General features: G+C 51.8%; 1 long non-coding RNA gene across 1 annotated transcript in view; it reads right to left on the reverse strand.

The window, feature by feature from the left end:
• Positions 1-771: 771 nt before the first annotated feature.
• Positions 772-13979, reverse strand: part of LOC144728712 (uncharacterized) — a 35549-nt gene continuing 22341 nt past the window's right edge. Inside the window, exon 2 of the long non-coding RNA XR_013587562.1 lies at positions 772-2242. This is a non-coding gene — a long non-coding RNA (uncharacterized LOC144728712). The remainder of the gene's footprint in view (positions 2243-13979) is intronic.

The raw sequence follows: 13979 nt of genomic DNA on the forward strand, positions 1-13979 counted from the left end.
GATGCTCGTTAACAGCACTTGCCCGAACAATTTAAGGTTATACGGGTGATCTTTGTCTTTGTATGTATATGTCCGTACGCGTGTTTGTGTAGTTGTGTGTTGTTGTTGTGTGTGTGTGCGTGTGTATGTGAATAGTGGGAGTGCAGCTACGAACCCGGCGACCCATTCACGGTCCACCAACACCAGTCACGATTATCTGAACCAGTTCTGGGCCTCTCCTAGGTCGACTCAGCCTGAAATGAGTACCTGGTGCGATGTGTGAAATAATCGCCGCGTGGTGATGACCACCCACCCCCTCGTGCGCCACGGTGCCGGCCTTCATAAGGTGTTCGCGAACAGCACTTGCCCCAACAGTCTGTTAAATGCTATACGGGGGATCTTTGTCTTTGCGTGTGTATATTTGTATGTATGTATGTATGCGTGTGTATGTGTGAATACATGTATACAGAATAACACAAGAATTACGAAAGTATATAATTTGACGTCACACTTATTCGTGTATTTCGAAGTGGGCATTTTAGTACTCCGTTGTACGCGTACGTGTGTAAGAGGTGTATTTGTATGTGTACGTGCGTGTATGTGCCACTGGGGATACAAAGACGGCCGGGTGTGGTGCTGACCACCCACCACCTCATGTGCCTTTCATACCCTCATAGCTGCTTGCTTACAGCACTTGCCCCAGCAGGGAATCTTTGCCTTTGTGTATATATATACACATTTATAATTGTGTATGTGTGTACGCATGTGTGTTGACGGACTCGTATACGCATGTAAACATATGCACGTATTCTTTATGTGTGATTCTGTTACAAGCCGCAGTGCGCATCTGATATAATGCATACGGAGGTCTTCCAGATTAAACAGAACTCAACTATAATCATAGCAATTGGTTTATAAAAGAAGAAAAGATAAACAATTATTGTAACAGCGTTTGTAGAGTAGTCATACTGAATATATATATTAAAAACGAACCGGGTTGCATGCAGGACGCCTCTGATAAATTCCAAATTAATTCATTCATCCAGTTAATCATTCACGTCTCGAGAGGCCGTCGCTCGCATCAATCTTCGGTTGCTTTCGTTCACGAACGACTCAAAAGTTCTTTCATGGACACAAACACTAATAGAGTCTATAGGGCGGAACATACACCACATTGCCATATATATATACTCTCATACACGATGCAAGGTCCTGACACATTACAATTATAACGTAGTTCTACTGTCCGTTCTACACAACGAATCGTATTGTCATCTTCCTCTTCCGTTGTCTACATTAATCGCGTCTCCTTCTTCTCCCGCAGTCGCATTGTTTGCTATAAACAATTGTAGTTGAATATCAACAGCCGTCATACGTGCGCGCGTGTCTGTGTGCTGTGTAAATGATGAAACGTGACTGCCAGAAAGCATAATCATGCTCGCTTCAGATGAGTAAGTGGACAACGTGTTTCCGAGGATCCAGGTCAGAACACCGAGGGAGATGGAGCGAGATCTTGGCGAGGCTCTCATCTTCTGCACGCAATCACTTCCGGTTTCGCCAGCCTCAATTTATACACAACCCTTCGCCAATCAGAGGGATAGGGGTTACACATCCATCACCCCGTTCTCTCTATATATATACTGTACGTAAGAGCGAGAGAGTCCGTATTTTCTATTATATTTAACTTTCCTATAGCTGTTTGCTCTTTCGATTATGCAGTAGTTTTTGTTGTTGTTGTTTTTAAACAATTATAATTACATATATATGTGCCCCCCAGCTCCTCCCACCGGCCCATACGTCCATTCCTCTGCGAAGGGTATAATTCGAGTCGGGTCAGTCCGAGCTTCGCAACCAAAACAAAAAAACCCCAATCCGTGCCCGGCATACCACATCCAGTATAGCTTTCGCTATGTGGGCCCGTGGCTACCAAGTCCACCGCATTCCCGCCCGCCCATCCCATGACTGCGTCCTCTTTCATTATCATCTTCTTCCCACCACCCCCCTTTTCTCACGGCCTCAGATGTCGGGCTCGCTGGAGTCGCTGTCCGCCCTCGACGCCGCCGAGGGCAGAGCCTCGTCCCTCTCGCTGAGACCCGACAGGCTTGCACGGGGACTCGGCCGCGGGCTCACGGCCGAGCCGCCGACGCCGCCGCCGCCTCCACCCCGGGGACCCCAACTCGGCGGGGGGCTTCGCTCGCCGGGTGACTCGGCCCGCTCGGGCAGGAAGCGCGCCACGCTGTGGGTCACCGTCTGCTGCTGTAACCTGCGAACGAGGAGGGGGGGGGAGGGACAGGGCAGGGGGGTAACGCAAGCGAGAGCGGATGATTAGAACGCGGCTTAAAAAAAAGGTTTCGCAGCTCGTTAAAACGGCGCTTGCCCCCCCTCCCCTCCCCCCCAATGTATTTTTGTTGGCACGGTTCGGCTCGGCACAAATAAATAAATAAATAGAAATCCCTTCGCTGATTTCGGCACGGAGCCGGCCAGGGCTCGCAAGAGCAGCAGCAGCGGCGGCGGCGGCGGCTTTTAGTTGCCCATCGGACAAAGGCGGCGGTCACCGCACCTTCGTGCGCGCTCAGATGCGCTTGTGCGGCCGTCTGGAACGCTCTTCCTTCCGATATTAGGAGGCCGCTGGATTCATGGCACTTTACAATCCAGACTGAAAACTCACGTCTTGAGAAATGCTTTTTGTGTTTAGTTTTGTTGTCCTTCCGCTCCTCCGATTAGCACGGTTGGCAACGTACGGTGCGAAAGAAGTTCAACGTGCGTGCGAACAAGGTGTGCCTCTACACGGGGGAATCTCTGTCTTTGTGTGTTTTGTAGGTGTATGTAAATGGTGGTTCGTGACTGCACTTGCCCCACCAGTCTGTTAATGCTATACGGGTGCCCATTGTCTCTGTATAGTTAAGTGGGGAGCGGCAGTCTATAGCCGTTAGCACAGCGCGTTACAAACCCGGTGACCCGCGTTCGTGTGTATGTGTGTGTATGTGTGTGGATGTGTGTATGTGTGTGTGTATGTGTGTGTGTATGTGTGTGAATGTGTGTATGTGTGTGTGTATGTGTGTGTGTATGTGTGTGTGTGTGTTCGTGTGTGTGTGTGCGTTCGTGTGTGTGTGTGTATGTGTGTATATGTGTGTGTGCGCGTTCGTGTGTGTGTGCGCGTTCATGTGTGTGTGTGTGCGCGTTCGTGTGTGTGTGTGCGAGTTCGTGTGTGTGTGTGTGCGAGTTCGTGTGTGTGTGTGCGCGTTCGTGTGTGCGCGTTCGTGTGTGTGTGTGCGAGTTCGTGTGTGTGTGTGCGCGTTCGTGTGTGTGTGTGCGCGTTCGTGTGTGTGTGTGTGCGCGTTCGTGTGTGTGTGCGCGTTCGTGTGTATGTGTGTACGCGTTCGTGTGTGTGTATGTGTGTGCGCGTTCTTGTGTATGTGTGTGTATGTGTGTGTATGTGTGTATGTGTGTGTATGTGTGTGTGTATGTGTGTGTATGTGTGTATGTGTGTGTATGTGTGTGTTTGTGTGTGTATATGTGTGTGTATGTGTATTTGTGTATGTGTGTGCCCATTCGATTCACGTCCATGGCCAACGTCAGTGGCTAATATTTGAACTGGTCCCTATGTCTCATCTAGATCAACTCGGCCTTAAATGAGTACCTTGTGCCGGTGTGTAAACATAGAACTATTAAGTCCTTCATCCAGCAGTGGATTGAGCATGGCTGATGAGGATGATGACGGTGAGTTAGACAAAGACGGCCGGGCGTGCGTAGTGCTGGCCACCCCCCCCCCTCCCCCCTCGTGTGCCGTGCCGGCCTTCATAGGCGCTACTCGCGAACATTACTTGCCCCAACAGTCTGCTGAAGGTTATACGGGGGACCTTTGTATTATTGTCTTTGCAGGGAAGAGTGCAGAGACTGACCATAGCGGCAACTCGCCACTCGCGAACGTCAACGTGCCCACGAGGAGCTCTCATTATCATCGTCATCATAGGGAACACAAAGATAAAGGTTCAGCCCTGCAGTTTCTCTGCTGTCGCCACTGCTGACCGTAGGGACTCCACTCGAGGGAGGCTTTGGAGAAGCCGTATTGAAGCTATCTCGTTTGCCTACTCTTCCACGCTGCACGGCAGGTCGTCTTGCGTACAGGTGAGAGAATCCACGATTTACTCCATCGCGCGCAACCTAGCGATCTCCTGGCGTGCTCCGCTCATACGTCCTTGTGGGCAACTGCCGCGCCAGGAAATCGAACCGGCGACACGTAATCGTTGCAAATCGAGCGTTCTAACAATCACACGACAGCAGCAGCAGCAGCAGCAAACAGCACCACCACCATCATCGTCGACATCGCCACCACCACCACAGGTGTAAGTCACGCGCGTGCAGGCGTGCGGAGACTATAACAACAATAATAGTTTACTTGTTTATCCGCGAGAGTCGCGTGACGCTTTTCAAGAGGGTCCTTCTGCTGCATTGGGGTTTGTTTTTTTAATGTGAAGATGTTTTCATTCAGTTAATGACGAGTGAAGCGTATCATTGTTATGGCACACGTGTGGAGGAAACAGGAGCACCCGGAGAAAACCCACGCCTTGCGCGACGGGGGCAACACTGTATCCCCGTACAGATGGGAACAGATGGAGATTAGTCCACGTGTGCCGTAGCGCCTTCTCCTGGCGAGACAGGAGTATGGCACCTCCTCCTCCTCCTCGGCCCCCTCGCCAAGGGAGATTCACAGCAGCATTTGTGCGTGCGATCCACCGACCCTCGCCTCGGCAGTTGCTGGAGCAAAACCTAACAACAACAACAACAACAAAAAATCCCACCGAACTATATTTATTTCACCAGGTAAGGCTCACTGAGCTACGTAGCTCGTTTTCAGAAGCGACCTGGCCACAAATGACAGCTCAGCGAAGCGGCTCATCGCGTGGCAATTTCTAGCAGCCAGATACTCCGAACGCGTCGTTTCGAAATGTGGAGGGCGACAACTGGAGGAACCGGAGAAAAATCAACGCGACCGTGGGGAGAGAGAGACACGCAAACTCCAAATATACAGCAGGCGTCAGGGTCGGGATAGAACCCACGACCTCCTGTATACCAGGCGAAGGAATTAACATCTCCTAGCCACCATGATGATGGTGAGAGAGAGAGACACGCAAACTCCAAATATACAGCAGGCGTCTGGGTCGGGATCGAACCCACGACCTACTGTATACCAGGCGAAGTAATTAACATCTCCTAGCCACCATGATGATGATGAGAGAGAGAGACACGCAAACTCCAAATATACAGCAGGCGCCAGGGTCGGGATCGAACCTACGACCTCCTGTATACCAGGCGAAGTAATTAACATCTCCTAGCCAACGTGTTCACGGACCTCGCCACCACGACACAACGTGCAGGTGCAATAAATGCCCGTCTTTGGTAACTCCACATTTACACAACCTGATATCATCATCACCATCAGCCGTGCTCAATCAACTGCTGGATAAAGATGGTTCCCCTCCCGTCCCCCACCCGAGCCGTTGCCACCTCTCGTGGTCCGCGATTCAACAACAGCAACAACATCATCAGCAGCGGTCGTAATTCGCCACTTCAAGTGACGGCGGCATCGCTGAGGCGCGCTCGCTGTTGAGGTCATCTCAAGTGTCAGCGACCGAGATGGGTGGCCGATTTGCAGCAACTGCCCAGTTGGCGATGGGAACACTCCACGTAGCAGCAGCAGCTTGCGCGAGCGAGCGAGCGAGCGAGCGGGGTTTCATCGCCAACGCGCAACTCCGCGTGGTCGCGAAGTCCGCCCTGGTGCGTTCAGCTTCCTTTTGGCTGCCGCCACCAACTCCTGCGGGTTCGTCTCGAGCACGTGGCCTGCCCAAGTCCGCTTCGCTTTTCTCAACGGGCAAAACAAAAATGACTCTGACGACGACGATTCATCGCTGGGGGTTCAGGGGTGGTGAGGAGAGAGGCACGGTGCAGTGGTCAGCCCTACGCACTACGAGCCGGGGCCACTTGAGTTGGATACTCGGCCGCGGATAATGTCGGTGGCGAGTGAAATCTGACCCGGTCTTGGGTGGCCCCTTCGACTAACGCGAGTTGACTAGAATGGTGAAGTATGGTCCAACAACCCTCGCGACCCACACAGCTTGGATAAGACGTTATTATCCAGCAGTGGAACGACAAAGGGTTATTTGACGTCATACATAATATATTATAATTGTATTTGTAATCTAGTCGCGATAAAAAATATACAATTATAGCACGGATGCCATCGGGAGTTGATGACCTCAAGGGGGCAGATTGACACCCCCTGCACGGCATGTTCTGCACGTGATAAGTAACAATTACAACTTGCTGCCACAGCATGCGTGCATAAGACATTTACTACGATAATGAGCCAAGAATGTCTGTGTGTCCCGCGCGTGACGTCACTCCACGTCGGCCAGCCCCCCTCATTAATATTCATGAACAGGTGACGTCCTCCACGTGGACCTCCCCCCCCCCCTCATTAATTATCATGAGCGGGTGACGTCACTCCACATGTAGCACCCCCCCCCCTCATTAATACTCATGAACAGGTGACGTCACTCCACATGGACTTCCTCCCCTCATTAATAATCATGAGTGGGTGACGTTACTCCACATCGAACAGCTCCCCACATTAATAAATCATGAACAGGTGACGTCTTCCAAATAGACACACCCCCCCCCAGCCATTAATATTAATTAGCGGCTGACGTCACTCCACATGGGGGGGGGGCGAGGCTCCTCCTCCCCCCTCCTCAGCGTCAACTCACAACCCTCACTACAAAGGCAGAACCCTCACGTCACGTGATCTCCGTAACGCTGTTGAGACATCGGAGTAAAAAGGACGTCGTGATGAACAAGGGATTATAACCTTTAAATTATATAGGTCTGTGTCACAAAATGCACACGAATTGATGCAATGAATATCACGTCGCGGTCTGCTTTTCTCTTGCAAGTTTCAGATTTACTGCAATACACTCGTTCTTGGACGGGCACAAGGCTCGTGTGTATATATATCATGTCACGTGCATTGGCTGCGAGTCAACGGAGGCACCACTGGCTTCAGTAGTCGCGATTAAAGCACCCATCTCGTTTCCCACGCGGTGTCCACACACACTCGCAGTCTTGATACAATGGACTTGCGATGTGTGTTGAACTTCGTTCGCACCGTACGTAGCCAACCGTGTTAATCGGAGGTGCGGGGAGCACGCATGTGAAGGCAGGCACATGCTCATTTCATACAACACATGAATGACGTATGTGTAACATGGAGAGCATATGCACTTGCCCCAACACTCTTGTAAGGATATACGGGGGGTCTGTGTCTTTGCATGGCTGTGGGTTAGTCTCGACGTGCCTCGAACTCAAACGAACGTGATTTCACGACATCATCATCATCGTCATCATCGTCGTCGTCAGCCATGGTTCATCCACTGCTGGACGAAGAGCCGTCTCTTACGGTCTCGGGGTAGCAATAATCCACAGAGCTCTCCGGCACGCGCTCGGCATTCCATCGCTCCATCTCCGCGATGGACGTAAATCTCGGGCGCGTTTTTCGTCTCTCGACCATCGGCAATCGCCATCCCTTCTGGCGGCGTCTTCCTCTGACCCAGCCCGCACCTCCGATTAGCACGCTTGCCCACGTACGGTGCGAAAGAAGTTCAACATGCGTGCAACATAACGTAGACCGCCAACGTCTCCTCACGGTCCAGAACTATGTCTCTCAACCTGTGTGTGTGTGTGTGGCCTCAAGGTGCACATAGCCTGGCACAAGCGTCGTGGTGACCTCACCGCCACTTAGTGGCGAATGGCGGTTGTTGTTGTTGTGTGTGTGTGCGTGCTCGCTATCACATTTGTTCCCCTGGTCTCTCAGTGCAATTCTTTGCGGACTCTTCAGACTGTCTTGAGTGGCCCTACTGGATTCAGCTAGGGCAGGGGTCGGCAACCTACGGCTCCGGAGCCGCATGCGGCTCTTTACGGGCTGCTTCTGGACGATATGTACGTATGTACAGTATGTACTCAGATGCATTGCGGCTCTTGAAATACTGAATTTTGTACCGAATTGGAAAGAAATGGCTCTTCTTGTTATTTTGGTTGCCGACCCCTGATCTAGGGGATCGACAGTCGTTGAGAAGATCTGGACACAGCCCCCCATCGGTGAGCTCCTCGGGAGAGGCGAGGCTGCGACGGCCGGGTCGTGTAGCGCACCGCGTGCCGTTGTAACGTAGCCTACGCTGCATGAACTGCATTTGTTCACAGACAATGTGTGTCCAAGAATTAATTTCTCACTAGTTAAACAAAGCCTCTTGTACTGCTGCTGCTGCTGCGTTGGCGGTGGCGCATTAGCACGATAAACAACAACATCATTGAATAAGTTTGTCAATAACACGGTGGCTTAACAAGTAAATAAATACACTTCTAATCCACCACGTTTCATATTATTGTACGTAATAAGTTGTCTGTGCCGTGAAGTAGGCCCATTGCCCGAAACTTCGATCGTTATGAATAATGTTCCTTTGAAGGCAGTGCGTCATTGACCATTGCGTTTGTTTTGTGTTCATTGAAATATATAAATATATATATTCCGAGCTCAGTCTCGGACAACTCCGCGTGAGGTTATTCCCTGTGCGTGTATGTTCAACATACATGTCACATGTATGTTTGCGAGACGTATCAGGCTGCTATTACACACGAACTACACACGTGCTCATATTTGTGATGAGTACAGTTGTACTCTGACCGTAGCACACGTGTGTGAGAGAGAGAGAGAGAGACGTGGGGAGCGGTGGTGCAGCAGTTAGCGCACTGCACGACGAACCCGACGACCCGAGTTCGACTCCCGCTCGCGGCCAACATCAGACGAACACGCGAACCGGTTCTGGGCCTCCCCTAGGTTCGACTCAGCCTCAAATTACAGATCGCACCAGGTCGGAAACATCGCCACTGGGGAGACTAAGGCGGTCGGACGTGGTCACTGACCACCCACCCCCTACACGTGCGCACTGGGGATACAAAGACGGCCGGGAGCAGTGACGTCCGTACCGCCCTTTCCGTGCGCCATGCCCCGCCGGCCTTCATAGGTGCTACTCGCTAACAGCACTTGCTCCGACGGTCTGTGCAGGCTATAGGGGGGACCTTTGTCTTTGGTATGTCTGGCTGCAGGCCACTATCTGTGAACGCACTAACAAGTGCATTTCATACGCACGACTTTCACCGCACTTATGTCGACATAAGTCACGTGTCTTATGTCGACATAAGTCACGTGTCTTATGTCTACACTTCTGACGCTCCATGATCACAAACCTGAGCTCGTCTGACATCAGTGGCGAGTCGATATCTGAGCAAAGGTTGAATACCCCCCTACCCACCCACCCACGCACCATTCACTGCACCAATCTGAAATAACCTGCGTGGTGAAGTATGGCCAAAACAACAACAACAACAACCCCCTCCCATTCCTCCATCCCCCCGCATTGAGCAGCGTGGTGAAGTATGGTCGAACACCTCACGTGGCCGACAGAGCAATGGGAGGCCTCCATCCAGCAATGTATTTACAAAGGGGTTGTAGAGTGTTGTGATTGCGTAGTGTACACACACAATAGCACACCGCCGTGAGACAGCGCGCGTGTATGTAACACAAGACAACGACCCCCCTGATAGCCATAACCGACTTTAGGGCCAAGTGCGGTGAGCAAGAAGCTCCTATCAAGGCCGGCACCGCATCCGAGGGGGTGGTGTGGTCAACACCACGCCCGGTCGCCTGTGTCTCCCCAGTGGCGATGCTTACACACCGCACTGGGTACTCATTTGAGGTTGAGTCGACCTAGGGGTGGTCCAGGATCCGTTCAAATAATCGTCACGAACGTGACGATTAGTTGAACGGATGTGCACATGAAGGTTTGTCCCTCTGCAGCATCTCGGCACGCTTTTATCCACGCACACAGCATCACCATCATCGTACACGATACATTCTCAACAGAAGACGGAGGCTTGTGTTGCCTCCGAAACGTCGTGATTTTTATTTTATTTTTATTTTACTTTTATTAATTCTTTTACCTACGTGAATTTACCGAAAAAACCTAAGAAAATGAGATGGCTTCTCGTTCAACACAGGCTGCCACGCGCAGCGTTTAACATATCATCATCAATCCTGACCTATCCACTGCTGGAGGGAACACCCCCCCCCCGACACCACACCCCCCGACACCACCCCACCTCTCTCACAGTCTTGCTGTGCCATTGCTCCACTCGCGCGATGGGATCCGTCCTCTCGGGGCGGCGCGTTTCTCTCCTTCGTCTCGAACCGAGCGGCCATCAACCAGCCCCCCCAGGTGACGACGGCCTGGTCACCCACACCCGCGTCCTCGCATTCACGACAATAAACTATGTTTGTTTTTATTTCACCAGCTAAGTGCCATTGATCTAAGCGGCGCTCACAAATGAGAGCTCAACGGAGTGGCTCGTCATCATGCGGCCAAATGTGTCGCAGCAAAATTCGCGAAGCGCACGTTGGTTCTGAATGTGGAGGGGGGGGGGGGAACCCGGAGGACCCGGGGTAGAAAAAAAACAAAGAAACAAAATTTACGCCTTCGACTCGCGCGTGTTCTCTAATCCACGTGGATCGTCGCCTTCCCGCCTCTCGGTGTTCTTCAAAGCCACTTGTAACTAAGTAAGATGTAAAATTTGTATCTAAAGCTTTTGTGACTGCAGGGATTCATATTCTTAGTTCTTTCGGTAAAGTCACGTAGAAGGGAAATAATAAATTAATATTAATAATAAACAATAAAAAAAAACATCATCAGGTGTGGATTTCACACCTGAAGATGGTTGCTTGTGTTGCAGTCGAAAGGTCGTGAGAATTTTTATTGTTTTATTTTTATTATTTTATTATTTTCCTTCTACGTGACTTTACCGAAAGAACCAAGAATAATAAGTCAGATGTCTTTGGTTGCATTCTCTCACTCTCAATGTCCGCGCTGCTGATCGTCCGTGCCGAAACACATGTGACGCACATTGCATGCAAAACGTTGCTCATCAGGGCGCATTGCTATGTCCAGTTAATATATACAACAGTCGTCGTGTAGGTACACGTGTGTTATATTACCATTCCGTGTGGGTGTTCAAGAATGCCTTTGTCATGTATCGACACGTCTACACAAAAACAAAAAGACGTCTCGCACGCTCGTCCACAACACCGTGGCCTTAGAATGAACAATGTATCGATGATAGGGGACGTTTCGGGTAACGGACCTTATTCATAGCAGATTATACTTGCATACATAGGCACGCACACAGGTCTGTGAGTGGAGCGGTAGGCGGCAGTGCGGCAATGGGTGCGCTCCACGATGAAGTTTGGGTCCCGTCGCTGGAATATGGGGCCGTCCATAAATGACGTCACGCGATTTTGGACGATTTTTGACCCCCCCCGCCCACTTCGTCACACGGCATCACAAAAAGTCAGACCCCACCTCAAATATGACGTCACAAAGATGTGGCGCTGCACTCTGATGTTGTAGGAGAAAACATGTATTTGAAAGTATATTTAATTAAGTAGAACGTGTTGTCTATATTTATTTAAAGTTGCGCATTTTGATGTGACGTCACATTTCTCACCCCCCCCCCCTCGTCACACATTGTCACAAATGTCTGACCCCCCCCTCCCCCAGGTGCGTGACGTCATTTATGGACGGCCCCTGTCTCCCCGTGTGTGTGATGATTCATTCCGACTGCGCCTGACAGCGTTGACAAATGCTCACGAGTGAAAATTGGCCAACCAACTGGGTGTAGCGGGACTAACCTCACGACGACACTCGTGTTGAACAGTTCGCAACGCGCACGCCTGAAGGGCGTACACACATATATATGTATCTCGTGCGTGCGCGTGTGAACATCGCCACTGGGGAGACAAAGGCGGTCGGGCGTGCTGCTGGTCACCAACCCTCCACGTGTGCCGTGCCGGCCTTCATAGGCGCTACTCGCTAACAGCACTTGCCCCAACAGGCTGTCGAAGGCTATACGGGGGGATCTTTGTCTTTGTAATGAGCATGATTTGGAGAAGCGTTCCGCTGTTACAACTTTCAACTTCATTCAAATGCACACAGCTGAGAGCCGTGGATCTACACGTGAGCATAGCTTGTGTGTATCTACTGTTCACGAATGGAGCGGTGGCGCAGTGGTGGGGGGGGGGCGGTGGGGGGTTGAGGGCGGGGCTAGGGGGGGATTGAGGGCGGGGCTAGGGGAGGTTAATGGGGGGGGGGGGCTGGGGGGGTTAATGGGGGGGGCTGGCGGGGTTGAGGGCAGGGCTAGGGGGGTTAATGGTGGGGCTAGGGGGGGGCTAATGGGGGGGCTGGGGGGGTTAATGGGGGGGGGGCTGGGAGAGTTGAGGGCGGGGCTAGGGGGGGGGGGGTTGGGGGGTTGAGGGCGGGGCTAGGGGGGTCAATGGGGGGGGGGGGGCTGGGGGGGTTGAGGGCGGGGCTAGGGGGGTATCCAACTCCTTGCCCAGACCTCACGCTAGCCAGGCTGCCCCACACCGTAGAGCCGAGCTCGTGTTCTTCTTTTCCGCGGAGGCTCTGCTGTGGCCACCGCGAAGTCTGCGAGGCCACGGGTTTGACGAGTCGCCGGTCTGCGCGTCTCGCTGTGCGAGTGCGGGTCACCAACCCAGAGCAGACCACGGCAACAGAAAATCACGACGCAATGCCCCGATCCACAAATACGAAGGGAGAGACTTGGCAGCGATACGCTGCTCCTGCTCAAGCCCTTAACTGAATGGGACATTGCAGCGTGTTGCTCTGCGTCCGTTACATCAGCCGTACGACAACAACAATAACAACAACAATAACAACAAGAAGAAGAGGAGAAGTGACGATGCCCGGCTTGTTATGGAGCAGGCAGGCGTGGTCCTTGCAGTCATCATCGCCGCGATTCGGGATCCAACTCAGGGTGTCCTCCCCCAGTAGTGACAGGGAACTCTTCCCAACCGCGACCACTTCCTCTGTCTCGCAAGCCTGTTCGCGCCTGCCGTTCATGTATATTCATATTTGTGTGTATTTATAAAATATATTAAGAGTAATCATATGTACGTCTGATGGTGCTCGGGGAGGGGTAGCGTAGTGGTCGGCTGCGCGCTGCGCTACGAACCCGGCCACCCGAGTTCGATTCCCGCTCACGGGCCTACACCACCAGTGGCGATTATTAGAACCGGTCCTGGACCTCCCCTAGGTCGACTCAGCCTCGAATGAGTATCTGGTTCGGTGTGCAAACCATTCACCTCCTCGTGTGCGGTGGCGGCCTTCATAGGTGCTCGTGAACAGCACTTGCCCCAACCGTCTGTTGAGGCTGCATGGGGCATCTTTGCCTTTGGTATATTGACGTCGCGCGATCGCTAGACGGCATCGGCTTGGAGAGGCCTTCATCCAGCAGCGGATTGACCATGGCTGATGACAATGATGATGACTCTCTTAGTAATTTACTCAACGTGTGTATCCCATCTTCTCAAACTCTTCTCTTCGATCCGAACCCCTTGCGAGGTGCGCTAATCGCTGCGCCACCGCTCCTAACTTTCAACGTTTTATTGATATAGCACATACATACATGCAGCCTATAGTACACATATGCACGGTACCGTGTTGGCTGTGCCGTACGCACGCGTGACCCCTGCACAGCATATGTGGTTTGTATTTGCTGTAGGCAATCTGTAGGTCACGTGTGCATTCGTAAGTTTTTGTTGATGGGTACCTTCTCGGGCAGGAATAAAGTTCCACGCCACTCCGAGTCTCGCGCTTAACACTCACGCACAGACACCGATGGCGATCATCAGTGAACCGAGTAACTCGCCTTCCCTCGAGTGTGACGCTGAAATCCATAGCGAAGCAATCGGTTATTATAATTATAATGATTGTGTATATCCTCACTTTGAAAGGCTTGCTTGATGCACTATATATTGCAAAAGAGTCCATACAAACGTCCGGTTATATACGGACGCTATTACACATTACAAAAAAACA

The sequence above is a fragment of the Lampetra planeri genome, chromosome 30, assembly GCF_965212315.1.
Source record: "Lampetra planeri chromosome 30, kcLamPlan1.2.h2, whole genome shotgun sequence".
In the NCBI taxonomy this organism is placed as follows: domain Eukaryota; kingdom Metazoa; phylum Chordata; class Hyperoartia; order Petromyzontiformes; family Petromyzontidae; genus Lampetra; species Lampetra planeri.